At 40.6% G+C, this 17,840-nt stretch overlaps 1 protein-coding gene across 11 annotated transcripts in view; it reads right to left on the bottom strand.

Moving 5' to 3' along the window:
• RBFOX1 (RNA binding fox-1 homolog 1) overlaps positions 1–17,840 on the bottom strand; it is a 2,483,553-nt gene that overhangs the window by 418,073 nt on the left and 2,047,640 nt on the right. The window lies entirely within an intron of this gene.

Below are 17,840 nucleotides of genomic sequence, written 5' to 3'. Positions count from 1 at the left end.
CATACATTCTATATGTAATATATACAATATATAATATATATACAATTGTATAATATAATATATACAATATATAATACATCATATATTATATATAATACATCATATATTCTATATTATATATAAAATATATTATATACATTATATATAAAATATATTCTATATTATATACATTATATATAATATATAATATAAAAATACATTATATATTATAAATAATACATTATATAGTACATTATATATTTTATATATAGTAATATAGTAATGGCTATGATACTCTTTACACACTTGTGAAGGATTTGCAGTAATGATTGAAAGCCATTGCATCAGACTCTTTGCAGAATACAGACAAATCCTTATCGCATCCCTAGCCATGACCTCTCCTCACAGGCTGCATCTCAGGAATCATCATGAACTTCAGACAGCCTCCTGCATGTCTCAGTGCCAAGGTCCTATCCTTGCTGCTATTTTAACATTCCCCCAAACAAACGCATCTGCACATGCTGCTCTTCCTCTATTGACTTACCTGTTTGTTAATGGAAGCACCTCCCTTCCATTTACTTAATCTTGAAAGCTCAACATTTGTCCTTCACATCTTCCTTTGCTGCTCTGAATAGTCAATAGGTTCCCAAATTGTATCATTTTTAACTCTTCCGTCTCCCAACTATTAAGGCTGTCTTAATTTTCCATTGCGGCTATACTAGCACATCACATTATTTTATTTAGCCTAGATTTTTAGAAAAGGGGGGAAAAAGCTATACTTATGTAAGTTCCTTTGCTCTCAGTCTCAGCTCTTCCCAACTCATACTTCACATTAGTGCCACAGAGGAATTTTAAATACCCAAAACTAAGGATGTCAGTCTTCTGTTCAAAAGGCATCAATGACCCCTTCAGCTGGTTAGGGCACAGTATTGAATGCTTTAAGCTGGTTCTGCACATCTTACCTTGCAACGTAACTGGTACTTCTTCTACATATCTCCCTCTGTCCAGATACTGGTCACCTTGAACCTAAGGCTATAATCACTTATGCCCAGTGCATGTTAAAACATCTCCAAATATATGCTCTTTGCCTGAAACTGCTTTAATGATACGAATGTACAAATCCCAGAATGCCCAGTGCCTAGTTAAATAAATAATCACAGAATGAAATGTGCATTCTTGTATGTTTTGCAATATTGAGATGGAGGCAAGGATGATAGCACCTCTGTGTGTTTATGTTTATTCTTCACAGGGGTATTGCTGGGTACATACCGATAATACTACATTACCCACAAGCATGCTGAGACTCAGAAGGCTTAGATAAGCTGTCTGCTTCTAAACATTACAGCGAGTGTTAATGGTGAGTTCCTTGTCTATTTTCTGTCTATCTTCCGCGCCCCCCTCCTGTACACACGGACACGCACATGTCCCATGAGAACGGTATTTTTCCCCTCTTAATGTTGCATGCTCATCACCTTAGAACAGCACTTGGCTTACTGTAGTGGATGCTTGTTAAATATTAGTTGAGTGAATGAGAAAATTTGAAAATGAAAATATTAGTCCTCTTCCATTTTCATGTTTCTGAGATTCATTTAATTTACTAGTTGGTTAATTCATTTATTCAACCGTCAGCTACCTTTTGAAAATAGTGTCTGTGTGAAGCATGGTGCTGGCCTTGGAGATACAGTGGTCAACTAAGAAAGGACATGGAGCTTACATTCCAGATTAATGAGATATTTTAAGGTCACCTGGTTTAAAAATTACCTTTTGCATCTCAGTATCAGTGTGTGAACCAGCATCTTCTCAATAGCAGGCAACAAATTAAAATACTGAAATGAATTGGATTATAAGCCTAATTGAAAACAATATTATCTATCCATACTCCCAATTTCAAATATTGGTGTTCATCAAAATAGCCTCATTTTCTCACTAATTGCCTTTATGATACATGCTTCATATTTGAAGTCATAAAATGCATCTTTTATCCTGCTCCTTTTATCTCTCTTATAGATGGAATTTTCTGTAAAATTTATTTCTAAAATGGTTTCTACTGGTGTAAATGTATGTATGTATCTGAGAAACAGTGGTGTGCCATGTAACCCTGGGAAGCACAGATTATAGGTTTACTCTCCTATGAAGAAAAATGATAAGAATTAAGAGAGCTTATTCCGGTGTCACAGAGTTTATCCTAACCTTGTCCTGCCTTCTTGATAACGAAATGGATGTTAAGGACTGGGGAGGGAGACCTCCTGGTTCTGAATCTTTGAACTACAGCATACTAGCTGAGTGGCTTTTGGCAAGTTATTTAAAACTTCCTGAGTCTTGGGTCCTTATTTATAAGTGAGACAAGCACGAATATTTTTATCTCACAAGACTAAATTTGACAGCATGGAATAATACACTAAATTTCTTGGTGCAACCCCTTAGCACCTAGTAAGTGCATAATACATATCAGCTTCAAGGATAATTGTGATAATGATGATGGTGGGGGTGGTGATGCTGATGATGATCATGATCATGGTGATGATGATGGTGATGATGATGGTGATGACTATGATGAAAGTGATGGTAATAATGATGGCATTGATAATCATGATGATCATGATTATCATAATGATGCTGATGGTGATAATGGTGATGATGATGATGAAGGTGACTGTAATAACGATGATGATAATGATGATAATCATAATGGTGGTGACAGTGATGGTCTTGTTGATGATGATGGTAATGATGATGGTGATGGTGATGATGATAATGGTGGTGGTAATGTTGGTATCGGTAATGATAATCTGGCTACTGTTGATTGTAAACACAAAAGTAAGGCAATGTACATTGACCTTTGTGGGAAAGACAGCCAGCCCTGTTCTCTTAGGCTAGAAACAAAGGGAGCCATCTCTTTAATCTTTCTAAGGAGAGCCCATTGCTACTTCTAATCTTGCTTTCTCTCTCAACTCTAGTGTTTGACTAAGGAAGCAATTGTAATACCCATCATCACCCTGACTGCTTTTTCTTTGTAACTCAGCCACAGACATCTCTAAGGAGGCTCTCTTATACAGCAGGCAGGATCTGGCATGAGTGTTCTTCTGGGTAACTCTGTGGGATGTTAATAATTTATGATCTTTTTAGTGAAAACACTAACCTCCAGGGTGCCCATACTTCCTCTAATATCACTCAGATTCTCAGCAGGCTGTGACTCTCTTTTCTCCAACCCCTGCCTCTCACCAGACAAACGATTCCAATGTTGTTCCCCTGCATAGCCAATGTCCTATCAAGATGCACACACAAGTCCAAGAAATACTGTAAAAAGTAACAACAAAGTTTTTGAGACGGAGCCTTGCTCTATCACGCAGGCTGGAGTGCAGTGGTGCCCTCTCAGCTCACTGTAACCTCCATCCCCTGGGTTCAAGTGATTCTCCTGCCTCAGCCTCCAATGTAGCCGGGATTATTGGCATGTGCCATCATGCCTGGCTAATTTTAGTATTTTTGGTAGAGATGGCATTTCACCATGTTGGCCAGGCTGGTCTCGAACTCCTGACCTCAAGTGATCTGCCCAGCTCAGCCTCCCAAAGTACTGGGGTTATAGGTGCGAGCCACTGCGCTCCGGCCACTAATAGCACAGTCAAGAATTACTTAGCATTTACTGTGTGTAGACACTATGCCAACGGTTTTACATTCATTATCTTATTTCATCTTCCCAGAAATCTGATAAGCAAGGTGATGTCACTCCTCCCATTTCACAGGTGAGGAAGCTGAGAATGAGGGAAGATAAATAACTTATTTAAATGTACACCCTGAGGCCCTAACTCAGGTGAGTGTGATTTTCTCACCTTGAATCTTCTACTTTATTGTATGATGCATTCCTTAAATGTATTTCCAAGTAGAATGTCTGAAAGTTGAACAACTGATGTGAGAGTTCTCTGAGAGTGGATTCTTTCTCCAGAAATTAAATTCAATTACAGGATCACAAACTATGGTTCAGGTAGGTGCCACCTCCCCAGGGTGCTTGTGGGTATCTTAAACCACTCTAGGATTTCCCTGTTATATGGAAACCAGGGTGAAGGTAGAAAAATCTCAGGCCTTTATCCAAATCTAAAGGAGACCATGTTACTCCTTCCCTTCTACAGAACATGAGGAAAACAGATCTCAGCCAGCAAATACACACGAGATTGGTTTGGATTTTTCGTTCAACAGCCAATCACACATCACTCATTTCATTTGGGCTACATCCTCACAAACTATGTGTATTTTGAAAATACACAGAGGGAAAAACAGCTTAAGCAGCAGAAAAATGCACATGAAATGGGTGGGGTAAGGTAATATGCAAATTCATACTTATTGGGTAATACCCCATATATGTAAAATCTATCATAAACTAATTTGTGTTCTCCACTTCTAAATTTATCTCTTTCTAAATCTAAACATATAGATCTACATAGATATTTTCAAAGCTTTGAGGAAACACCCAAATGTGGTGTTGAGAGGCGACTTTCATCATTTTTTGAAATTGTCAATCAATCCAAGTTTTTAATAATGAACGTGAAGTACTTTCATTATAAGGAAAAATAAAAGGTTTTATCTTCTTCCATTTAAGTAGCCCAAGTCACAGACTGAAAACACTTCTTGCCTATTATACCCCAGGTCAGAGCCTCACCATGGCCTGTGGGGAATAAAGGCTTGGTCCACCAAGGATCAGCTTGCACCTACTCGCTGTCCTGACCCTTTAGAGCAAGTTTGATGGTGATTCTAGAAAGAGAAAGAGAGCACCCTGGCATAGTTCCTGCATACTGCTGCTCTCCATGGAATCCTAATTATAGTCACCAAAGAAGTTTCTTTCTTGTCTCTCCAGGTCCTGTGTGACAGCTCATCATTCTGGTGGCATCTTTGTCGGGAAAACCTCATTTCTATTTTTATTATGAGGACGGCTTGTCTTTACTAGCTCTTTGTACATAGATCAAGACATTATGAAGACCTGCACTTTCCTCGGGCAAATAAGAATCACTAATCTTCTCTCTCTATTAAGTACTGTGCTAACTCCATTGGCTTCACCAATATTTATGTCACACTCTGGAACCATAATGATCTTGGAACAAAGTTAACCTCTTTTGTGCCACACATCCTCACACTCCTACAGCTTCTATCATGTATTGCCTGCGTTCATGTTCAGTGAGGCAAGCGGTTATGTAGCTTCACCTTGACCTATTTAAGCAGTATCTTCTTTAAAGTATGAAGCCCAGGGCCAGGCATGGTGACTCACGCCTCTAATCCCAGCACTTTGGGAGGCTGAGGTGGGTGGATCATCTGAGGTCAGGAGTTTGAGACCAGCCTGGCCAACATGGCTAAACCCTGTCTCTACTAAAAATACAAAAACAAAATTAGCCAGGCATGATGGTGGGCACCTGTAGTCCTAGCTACTCGGGAGGCTGAGGCGGGAGAATGGTGGGTACCCAGGAGGCGGAGCTTGCAGTGACCCGAGATCACGCCACTGCACTCCATCCTGGGTGACAGAGTAAGACTCTGTCTCAAAAAAAAAAAAAAAAAAAAAAAAAAAATTAGCCAGGCCTGGTGATGTGCTCCTGAATTTCCACCTATTCAGGAGGCTGAGGCAGGGAGAATTGCTTGAACCTGGGAGGGGAGGCTGCAGTGAGCTGAGATGGAATCACTGTACTCCAGCCTAAGTGACAGAGCAAGACTCCATCTCAAAAAAAAAAAAAAATAACAAAGTATGAAAGTACAAAACCCAAATTCCCACTCTGACACTTTTGAGCATTTTCACAAGATAGGCTTTTATTTAAAGAAATAAAGTGGCAAGAACCTAGACCCTTGGGATCCTGCAAAGCCACGTGATGCTTGTATGATGCTGAAGGTGGAAGGATATGAAATTTCCTCATGTCACCCTCAACCAAAATCATATCTTACAATGGCAATTGGGCTACAAGTGTTTACCTATTAGAGCTTACTCCATGCTAGACATTCTGAACATGATTTACATACATTATTTCATTTAATCCCTATGCCAGCATTGGTATTCATGCATTCACTCCTTCGTTCCTTATTTAAATCATCTATAAATATTTATAGAGTGGTAAATTATGTTCTAAGAATTGTACAGTGTTCCCAGTATGCTGATTAAAGATACAAACAAGCAGACAAACAAACAAAACTCAGTCTACTTACCCAGATGGAACTTAAAGTCTATCAGCAGAGACTCAGTTAAAAAATCAATCAGTTTCTCTTAAAACTCATGTCCCAGCATGTTCTTTCTTGAGCCCTTATCTCAGAGAAATGGAATCTTGTGTTCACACAAAACCGTGCACTTGAAGATTTGTAACAGTTTTATTTATAAGAGCTAAATCCAGGAGTTAGTCCAGAAGTCCATTAATAGATGAATGGTTAAACAAACTGTGGTACATCCATACCATGGAATACTACACAGCAATGAAAAGCAATAAGTTGTTTATACACACAGCAGTTTCAATGAGTCTCCAGGGAATTATGTTGATCAAAAAATGTCAATGCCTAAAAGTCAGGTACTATATGGGTCCATTTCTTGCAATGTCCAAGCTTATAAATGGAGAGAAAATTAGTATTTGCCACAAATTAGGAATTGGGAGTGGGGGTGGGGGTGGTTGTAAAAAGAAAAACAGAAGGGATCCAGTGGTGATGGAAATGTTTGTTATCCTGACTATGGTGTTGGATGCACAGACCTACATGTGCGGTAAAATTGTACAAAACCAGATAAAACTACCACCACAAAACACACACACACACGTACACACACACAATTAATGCAAGTAAAATTGGGGAAATTTGAATAAAATCAGTGGGTTGTACCAACATCAATATCCTAGATGTGATCACTGTACTTTAATTTTACCAAATGTTACCATTGGGGAAAACTGTGTAAAGGGTACATTGGAACTCTTTGTACTATTCCTTACAGCTGCATGTGAATCTGCAATTATCTCAATAAAAATTCCAATTAAAAATCAAATTACACAGTTCATTTTCTGAGGCCCATTGTGGTAAATGCTATAAAGGAAAAGAACAGGTTGCTAAAAAAAAAAAAAAAAAAAAAAGTAAGGAATCTATAGATAGCAAAGGGCTGGATTGAGACTGAGGGTGAGGGAAGGCTTTTCTGAAGAGGCGGCATTCCATTGGGCAATGGAGGGATGAGGCGTTGGCGAGGAGAAAGGTGGGTGGGAAAATGTTCCAGAAAAGGAAACAGTGTGTGGCAGGGATCTAAGAAAGGGTGTGCATGCTCAGGCAATACAGAAGGAACATCCAGTACAAGAAGGCAGTGGCCAAAAGATGAGGGGCCATCTTAAAGCTCTAACACTCAGCCAGTGACTGCCCTGAACTTGTGCAGAGTTATTATTTTGCCATTAATTCTGCTGCAATCCAGTAAGGCACAGATAAACCGTGAGGTCGCAGAGCTAGGAAGTATCAGATCCAGGATTAAACACCGAAACTACCACTCTGTCCTCTGCCTCTCTTAAAAAACATCTTTATGGAGTTAAAAAGGGCCAGGAGTGGTGGCTTATGCCTGTCATCCTAGCACTGTGGGAGGCTAAGGTGGGAGGACTGCTTGAGGCCAGGAGATTGAGATCAATCTGGACAATATAGCAGGACCTCATCTCTACAAGAAGTTAAAAAATTAACCAGGCATGGTGGTGAGTGCCTGTGGTCCCAGCTACTCAGGAGGCTGAGGTGGGAGGATTGCTTGTGCCCAAGATTTCAAGGCTGCAGTGAGCTATGATAGTGCCACTGTACTACAGCCTGGGATACAAAGCAGGAGTCTATATCTTAAATGAATGAATAAAGTTAAACATAAACATACTTCTCAATCCAGCAACACCACTCCTAGGAATTTACCCAGGAGAACTAAGAATTGTTATACAGAATTACCTGTACATAAATGCTTACAGCAACTGTTTCATAATCAGCAAAAACTGGAAACAACACAACCGCCCTTCAACTAGTGAATAAACTATGGTGCATCCATACCACAGAATGTTACTCAGCAATAAAAGGGAAGAAGGAACTGTTGATAGATGCAACTACCTGGATGAATCTCAAATCCATTACACAGAGATAGTCAGGCCTAAATGCTACGTACTTCTGATTCCATTTGTAAGACATTCTGGAGACACCAACACTGTAGAGACAGAAAAGAGGTTGCCAATTCCCAGGATCTACAGTTGGGGACTAACTATAACCAGGCCCTAGGAAAGTTTCTGGAAGGACGAATAAGCTCCAAATCATGCGGACGCTGGTGGTTATTACATCACTGTATGCACTTATTGAAACTTGAAGAACTGTGTGCTAAAATGAGTACATTCTGCCATGTGTAAATTATGCCTCAGTAAACCTGACTTTGATGCAATGATCTGATGACATGATCTAGATCAAGTCCAGAAGAGATCCTTTCTCACTTCTGGCAAGCTCTGGGTGACACTAAGAAGCAACAATATGAGAGTCTTATTTTAGAAGATGCCAATTAAAGAAAACTGAGTAAGGATACAGCTTCTGTGGAGGGTGAGGCTGAGTGGTGTTTAGGGAGAGGCGGTCTAGGGGATGGAGATACAGCATGTCAAGGGTGTTTCCCTGGCCAACACAGAGGGGAGGTGTTATGGAAGTGTCAACCATTTTCCTCCACCCATACCATTTTCTTAGCAAATTCATACTCCCTTCCACCACGGAAGAGGCACCCTCATCTACCTAGTGAGCTACCCTAAATCTTTCCAGCTGTGGGAACTCATGGTGGACATTGATCCATGTTGGTTCAATGAGATCTTCTCCCTCTCAGGAATGCTGGATTGGAGTACAGAGACTGCGGAGGCAGATTGGGGGACCAGGCAGGAAGGCCATGGAAAACTGAAAGCTGGACCAAGCACTAGGGGATGAACGAACAGAGAGAGACAAACAGAGAGAGGCACACAAAGTCAAAATGCTTAACCCACCACTATGGAAAACCACGTGGAGATTCCTTAAAGACCTAAATGTAGAACTACCATTTGATCCAACAATCCCACTACTGGGTATCGACCCAGAGGAAAAGAAGTCGTTATACAAAAAAGATACCTGCACACGCATATTTATAGCAGCACAATTTACAATTGCAAAAATGTGGAACCAACCCAAATGCCCATGAACCAATGAGTGCATTGAAGAAACTGTGAGATACACACACACAGATACACAAACACACACACACACGATGGACTACTCAACCATAAAAAAGTAATTAATTAATGGCATTTGCAGCAACCTGGAAGCGACTGGAGACTATTATTCTAAGTGATGTAACTCAGGAATGGAAAACCAAACATCGTATGTTCTCACTCATAAGTGGGAGCTAAGCTATGAGAATGCAAAGCCATAAGAATGACACAGTGGACTTTGGGGACTCAGGGAGAAAGGGTGGGAAGGAGGTGAGGGGTAAAAGCCTACAAACTGGGTGCAGTGTATACTGCTTAGGTGATGGGTGCACCCAAATCTCACAAATCACCACTGAAGAACTTATGTAATCAAACACCACCTGTTCCCCCAATAACCCATGGAAAAATTTTTTAAAAGAATGATAACAGGAAAAAAAAAAGCATAATCAACCAGAGAACAGAGAGCAGAAGGCTCCAGGGAGAGGGTGCAAGAGCAAAAGGCAGCAGAAAATCCCCCTGATAACTTCTAATATCCATGTATTTCCCCATATTTCATGCAACTGAGTTTTGTGAAATATCTTTTGATTCTTATAATGAGATATCTTCATACAGGGTGAGTTTCTTTTCCTTACAATTAAAGAATTCCTAAGACCCTGTGCCTTGCAATGAGTTGGGGGGTGAACAAGTATCTGTGGCAACCAGGAATAAATGAAATCCCCTTTGCAAATGCCATTTACTTGTTCCTCTGACTGTTAGTCTGAGCAAATGCTGGAAAGAAAATAGGTTTGGGGCGGTGAGTGGTGGATTCTGTCCTCCCTTTTCATACATCGCTTTAGTCGGCCAGGTGCGGTGGCTCACACCTGTAATCACAGCACTTTGGGAGGCTGAAGTGGGTGGATCACCTGAGCTCAGGAGTTGAGCTTGGGCAACAAAGAGAAACCCTGTCTCTACAAAAAATACAAAAAAAATTGCCAGGTGTGATGGCGCGCGCCTGTGGTCCCAGCTACTCTGGAGGCTGAGGTGGGAGGATTGCTGGAGCCCAGGAGGTAGAGGTTGCAGTGAGCTATAATTGTGCCACTGACCTCCTGTCCATCCTGGGTGACAGAGTAAGACCTTTCCTAGGAAAAGAAAAATAAAAGGAAAAGAAAAGAAAGGAAGGGAGGGAGGAAAAGAGAGAAAGAAAGATTATTTCGGTCTGCAGAGAGGAGGTCAAGATTATCTCCTGGATTCAAACTCAAGCAAACTATAAATAACCCACGTTTCCCTCAATAGACTCTCTCCTGACAGCCACTCAGTTTATGATGACTGATTTGCATATTGCTCTCAGTGTCTGGACACTGTCTTCTCATCTAGACTAGAAACCCCATGAAGAAAAGAACATGCTGTGCATTTTCTCTGTCTTCCAACACCAGATATTGTGCCCAGACAATGCTAATAAGAATAGTAGTTAACACTTACATAATGGTCTCTTTGTGTATGTGTGCAATCCTTTTTCACTACAAACTTGGGAGAGATATACAGTGTTAGAACTATCTGTGTTTTATAGAAGAGAGGACTAAAGTACAAAGCAGGCAAGTGTTTTGCACAAAGTCACCTGGCTCTCACACAATAAGGGAAGCAGCCCATCTGCCTCCAAGTGTATGCTAAACTACCCCACAAGCAGAAGCTCATTAAATACACATGCAATTGCACTGGGCACGGTGGCTTACGCCTATAGTCCCAAAACTGTGGGAGGCTGGGACAGGCAGATCAATTAAGGTCAGGAGTTTGAGACCAGCTTTTTCAACACAGTGAAGCCCCATCTCTACTAAACATATAAAAATTAGCCAGGTGTGGTGGCACACACCTGTAATCCCAGCTATTCAGGAGGCTGAGGCAGGAGAATTGCTTGAACCCAGGAGGCAGAGGTTGCAGTGAGCCAAGATTGTGCCACTGCACTTCAGCCTGGGCGAAGGAGACTCACTCTGTCTCAAAAGGAAGGAAGGAAGGAAGGAAGGAAGGAAGGAAGGAAGGAAGGAAGGAAGGAAGGAAGGAAGGAGGGAGGGAGGGAAAGAGGGAGGGAGGGAATCACATGCAATTGATTCAAGAGGCCCAGAGTAGCTGCCATTATATACTCTTTCTTTAGTGAGTACAAATATGGCCATAGGATAGCGGTTCTCAAGCAGGGGGCGATTTTGCACCCCAGGGGATACTGGACAATGTTTTGACTCCCAGAGGAAAGGGTGTTACTGGTATCTCGTGGGGAGAGGCCAGGGATTTTGCCAAACATCCTACAATGGATAAAACTCATATCACTGAACTATCAATCTGGTCCAAAACGTCAGCAGGGCCCCTCTTGAGAAATATGTTCTAGGATGCCAGTTGAATGCCCCAGCCACTTTGTCCTTATGTGGGGAGCTCTCCGAAGGTAGCTGCCCCACTGAGATGTCACTCAAGCTTGTCCCTGGACTACAGCCATAGTGGCCTTTATCACATGATGATCTCCATGTGGACTCCCTGTCACAGGACCTAATGGCAGAGGCACATGGGCCTCCCTTTTATCTACCAACACCTTATTATTCTCTTTGGACAAAGGCGAGGTGATCCTGGGGATCCCTTGGACATTGTGCAGATACTGTGCATGTCTTTCTTAACCAACAGGTTGGGGATGACCTACTCTTAATAGTCTTAGGGTCTATGGAGGGAGAAGAAGGACTCTATTCTGAAAGGCAGAACACCCAGATCTAAGTGAAGCTGGGGAAGTGACCTAAGTCCTCTGAAACACAAGTTTGCTCATTTTGCAATGAAGGCAAGGCTGAATGGATGAGGAAAACAGCTGAATTCAGTCAAGGTGTACATCGTGTTTTCCTTTGCGTTTGCAAAGAACCGAAACTCTGTGGTCAATGAAGTCAAACTCAGCCAGGATTCAGAAGCTGGCTCTCTTTCCATAGCAGGCACAATCTGTTTTGAATACAGATCCAATCGCAGAGGGAACCAAACACCTTCAGAGCAGCTGATGTGGCGCTGGCCAGGGAGTCAGCAAATGCAACATCTGCTGATATGGCCGACTTGGCTGCCATATTTTTACCAGGCCCACTGGTTTCTCAAAGGTCATACCTGATCAGGACCATAATGAGCCAATGATCAATTTCCCTTTCAGCCTTCACGAGTCGTTGAGGGCTGGCTCTTTAGGTATAGAAAGCTTGGCCATTTCTGGAAGTTGCCTTTCCTTGTGGGATTTCACATAAGACAAAGAGAAACTCTGAGCTCTTTCCAGAGAAGCACTCACTCAGGTCAGGCAACACCAGGGCGAGCTTACATCGCACATTATGCCTGGTCTGCTAGTTCATAGAATGATGTGACCACAGATAGCCTGATTCCCCCAGCTCACCTCCATGCCAGGCCATCCCTCCTTTATATTCCCATAACATTTTATTTTGATGTCTAACGTGGCCCTGGCTATAATATAGTGTCAGCCTGTCACTTTACCCCAAAGCCAGCGAGCACCAATAGGACAGGGCTAGTTTCTGTGGCCACTGCAACCTGGACGCTGCGCTCAGGCCTGAGTGTGGTGATGACTCACTAAATGCCAGCTGAATAAACGAGTAACAGAAAGCCTGGCTTATGCACAGAGAAATGAATTCAAGAGCAAAGCCCCAAAGAGACCACCTGGTGAAAAGCAGAAAATATCATTAACTGAAAACAAGACATTTCTGAGAAATCCGCATTTCAGCTTTACCAAAGAGACACTGTACCACTTTGCCCAAGTGACATGTTATGAACAGAGAAAATGCAGCATTTATTTCTATTATACTGAAGCTTCCTCTGTGTAAGTCAGAGAGGGTAGGCATTCAGCATGGGGTCCCCCAGGGCCAAAGATCCATGTTTTAAAAAAAAGAAAGAAAGAAAAGGAAAGAAAAAATGTACATTAAAAAAAAAAAAGTCTCCAGAAACCTACGTCACTTTTAGAATCAGATAAAATAGGACTTTTTATCCATCCGTCATCAGGTTTTAGATTTTAAAATCCAGCTCCTAAGAGAAATATAATCAAATATTTTTTAAGAAAAAAAAAAGCCAGAAGAAAGCAATCGAACAATCAAATTTTAACTATCCTCACTCTCTAGCCCCGGTCAGAATAATTCCCTTTCGACAAGATAAATTTAGGCTGAGAACAAGACAGCCTTGGCCCAGCTCCATAATTCATTGGCAGCTTTAATCTTCAGAATGAATATCAGTGTACATTTCAGGTTTTATTGCATTTTTTAAACAAATGATATTTTAAGTTCAAAGTGAATACATCATGAGTTGGCAATTTGTAATATGTTTTTACTGAAAAGGAAATAAAAATAAAATTCCTTTAGACTTTTTGATATGAATTGCAGACTTGCAAAAAGACTGGTTATAGAGAATGTAGGATAGGAAAGGATACAAACAGAAGTCAATATGAAATAAATGCATCCCACAGACAGTCATGATAAATTTTAATGAACTCTAAAAGGATGAATACACTTTCTTAAAAGGATATGCTGGTAATATTGGACAGATCTGTATGATGAAAGTAAATATATTTAGTCAATCATCTAAACGGTTGGCCTTCAAACTGTCCAACACCCTCTAGCTTGCAAATGTCAGATATACATAGGAATCTTTATGTAGATATTTTGATCTTGGGTAAATTTAAGACTTCACCATCTAGAGACACTGAAGGAGGTTTGATCTCTCTTTAAGCATTATGGAACACATGTCTAATTAGCTGGTATACTTGCAATTCAATCAAGGGGTTTGTCAATAGGCACACATTTGCAACTGGGCAATTTGTTGAATGCATATACCAAGTATAACCATATCAACCATTTCCAACTTAAAACCACGTGCACAGAATTTACCTTACAATTTTGGAAACCAAGCGGAGCCAAATACCACTATGGATTCATTAAGCAACCAATTTAGCCACCTACGTAATCAACTGAATGATAGGTAATGCTAGCATTATTCTGCATCAACCACCAATAAGGAACTGACATAGAATTCTTGCCTCTTTTCAATAAAATATTAATGTCTTAGTACCTTTTTTTTTTTTTTTGCTAATCATTTTCTCCTGCTAGACTTTCATACCCTTTTTCTTCTGAGTTAGTCATCTTCTTCTGTAATAACAATGTCTCTAGAAGAGCTGCAAAGTGTTCTCAAACACTGAGGTGGGAATTCTTATGTTAACTAGTATGCTAATTTCATTTTAACTGATATTCCTATGTTTTCTATACTGGACTAAACTTCCTCATGCTATGCTGAATAAATATCTTGACCATTCTTTGCCTATAGAAGTCCTTGGCTTTGATTTTTGGATGGATATCCACCCTGGTACACTTCTCTCAAGCTTCTTGGGCCTTTAAGGAACCCTACCACTGAGACTAAGAAGTAATGAGCTTTCAGACTTAAATACCTGTATTTTATGAACATCTAGATTATCAGAACATCTAGTTTAGGATCCTAGATTATGAATATCTAGGTTCAATTACCACTAGCTACACTAACAATTGTGGCTTCATCCCAATTAAATGGTGTCCTACTCACTTTGATTATTAGAATAGCTTTCTTCTGGTGGCACAGAGAATGTACAACATTCCACCCGGAGATGGGTGGGAGATGGAGGCAGGCAATTCAGGAAAGGTTTTCTAAAGAAGGAGATATCTACATACAAACCACATTGGATCTTCCCTAAGTAACCATAGATGCATTGCAGTAGAATATCATGATATTTTGCTTCTGAAAATCCATCCTCATCTTTGTTAATAACCAACAGAAACCATTCCTCCAGGATGAATAACGTGAAAAAAAATCATTAAATAAAAGTCGGTTAATTGCATTTCCTAAGAAATCCAACTTTTTAATGTTTCTTCTGAGAACAGAACAGCAGTATAGTCAAAGGATCAATTATCTTTCTTTAAAAAATGCAGAATACAACGTTTGCTATTCTTAAAGGGCTGCAGACAAATTCTCATTTCTTTCAGTAAAAATAACTTGAAAAAGATGCAAAGTTATACCATCTACGATTTGCTGCACATAAGCTGCTTTTGATTATATTGCCTCACAAACTAGATACTTTGCTGGGACGCATCAAACTGTTTATCACTAAACATGTGACATTCCACTCAGATAATTTACACATAATTAGCCAGATGTCCACACTTCTGAGCAGCAGCATTACCTCCTTTCTAACAGACTATCCTTAAGAACATTTTTGGTAGCATAATGAGTATTTTATGAGGATTTGTAATCACTCTTAAGGTAGGTGGGAACAAAGGTGAATTACTCCTCAACACGATCAAATCATTACATAACTCAGTGCAGAATAATGATGAACTGAGGTTGGGAGAGGTAACCTGCCCAGGAATTTGGAGGAGTTACGAAATTCTGGTCTCTTCCAGAGGCATAAAATGAATTGAGTGATCCCCTAGGAGGCAGAAAAATTTAAAAAAAAAAAATCAGTCAAGGATAGAAGCCTCCTACTTAGATTTCCCTACCCTTTGCTTGCTATCAGGGAAGGAGATAAAAAGAGAGAATATAGAGGAAGGAAGAAAAACTAACGGTATTTTCTATCCACAGAGTCTTTTGTCGTTCTAATGGATGTCCAGACTCTTCAGGGTCTAGCCTTGTTTTTTCTGGACATCTGTCCTAAGACACAAGCAAACCTAGCTGCCTCCAAACAGACTAACATCACTCGAACTTACAGAGCCATCAGGAAGGAGAGGAACATTATGGGGCGTGGGGAAATTATCACCATTTCATGACACAAAGTCTGCAGCCAGAAATAGCTCAGTCCCTGGATACTGCTTCACTCTGCAGCTTCACTTCAGACTTGGCATGGTCCTTCCAAGGGGTACTTCAGAATCGCCACCTTGCAGGGTCTCTTTAAATCTACAAACCTGATTTCTCTGGTTTCCATTTACGGACAAAGAGGTATGTTTAGGAGTTTCTTTATTGTCTTTTCAATCAGAAATGATCTCTATCATGTTTTTCTGAGTGAAATTTAGGCAGTGTGTAATCTCAGCTATCTTCAGTTTATATGATGACACACTTCGTGGTGGTGGTGTTGTTTGCAGATTACTTCTAAGGGGAGTCAGCAACACCAAGTCTTACAGCAACCCCTGGGGCTGCCTCTCAGATCCTTCTGCACAGGTTGGAGCGGACATTCTCTACAGCCTCATCTACCTCTAAACTAGGCAACATGGAAAGCTATACCTTCAAGATGATCCCTTTAAGGCTGTAGGTCACAAAGTGGATATTTTGATGCTTGTGGCATATACCATCAAAACAATGCCTATTAATCTCATACCTATAATCCTGGGAGAGAGTGTGTCCAGAACTCCAATTATGTTCCCTGAAACAGATAAGCTCATCATTTGCACAGATTTCAATCCAACCTATCACCCAAATTAGCAGGCTTTCCAGAACAGGTTATCTTTCACTAAAGAAGTCCAGCAATTAGCAGCAAGAGCAAAAATACCAAATTCTATATAGTTATGGAAGCATATATATGCAGGCATGTCAACAATTTATATATAAGAAAATCCACACCGTACTTACTTATGTTAATGTCTGGAGAGTCATCATTGCTGATAAATATTTGATAAATGAATGAATGATGAAGTATCAGAAGCAACACACAAGTCTAAAATAGAGAAATGGTTAAGCAGAGGGTAACCTATTAACACATTTGAATATTATATAACCATTAGAAATCAAGTTTTCATGGAATATCTAATGACATACATGGGAAATAGCAATGGCACAATGCTATTTTTGAATGAGTTAGTAGTGTAGCATGTGATCTCAATTGTCTGTTTCCTCCCTTCCTCTCTCCCTCTCTCCCTTCTTTCTCTCTTTCCCTCCCTCTATCCCTCTCACATATAAGCGAAAGTTCAGAGATAGATGGACAAGAGGGATCCAGAACCCTGCCCACTCAGCACTGCCTTCCTATCCTCTCCACCACCCCTCGACCACCTGCTCAGATTCTTGAACATCATGAGGTCAATTAGAAGCTAGTGCTTTTGGGCAGGTGCAGTGACTCACACCTGTAATTCCAGCACTTTGGGAGGCAGGCCGGTCACTTCAGGCCAAGAGCTCGAGACAGCCTGGCTAACATGGCAAAATCCAGTCTCTACTAAAAATATAAAAATCAGCCAGGTGTGGTGGCACACACCTGTAATTACAGATACTCAGGAGGCTGAGCCATGAGAATCACTGGAACCTGGAAGGCAGAGATTGAAGCGAGCTAAGATTGTCGTACTGCACTGCAGCTTGTGTGACAGGATGAGACCCGGCCTCAAAAAAATAAAATAAAATAAAAAATAAAAAAAACCTAATGCTCTATCTCAAAAAAATAAATAAATAAAAACTAATGACCTCATCCAACCCTTCAAACTTGGCCCATAAGGAGACCTAGTTCCAGAGAGAAGTGATTAGTTTAAGGTTAGTGTCAGAAGCAAGTACAGAGCAGAGAAGTCCCAAACTCTCAGGCATTCAACATATGTATGTATTCTCCAAGCTAAGAAGGAAACTGAGTTTGCTAAGCTTGCATAAAGTTGTGTATGTGTGTGTGGTGTGTGTGTGAGAGGGGTGTGCTTTACAGTTTCATCTCTTCTTATTGTGTATCTCTGAGCAAAGCAGTTAAACTTTCTGAATTTCAGTTCTCTCAAGCATAAAATGGGGATAACAAAGCATACC

The sequence above is a fragment of the Gorilla gorilla genome, chromosome 18 (genome assembly GCF_029281585.2).
Source record: "Gorilla gorilla gorilla isolate KB3781 chromosome 18, NHGRI_mGorGor1-v2.1_pri, whole genome shotgun sequence".
Taxonomy (NCBI): domain Eukaryota; kingdom Metazoa; phylum Chordata; class Mammalia; order Primates; family Hominidae; genus Gorilla; species Gorilla gorilla.
This window is presented reverse-complemented; position numbering and strand designations above follow the sequence as displayed.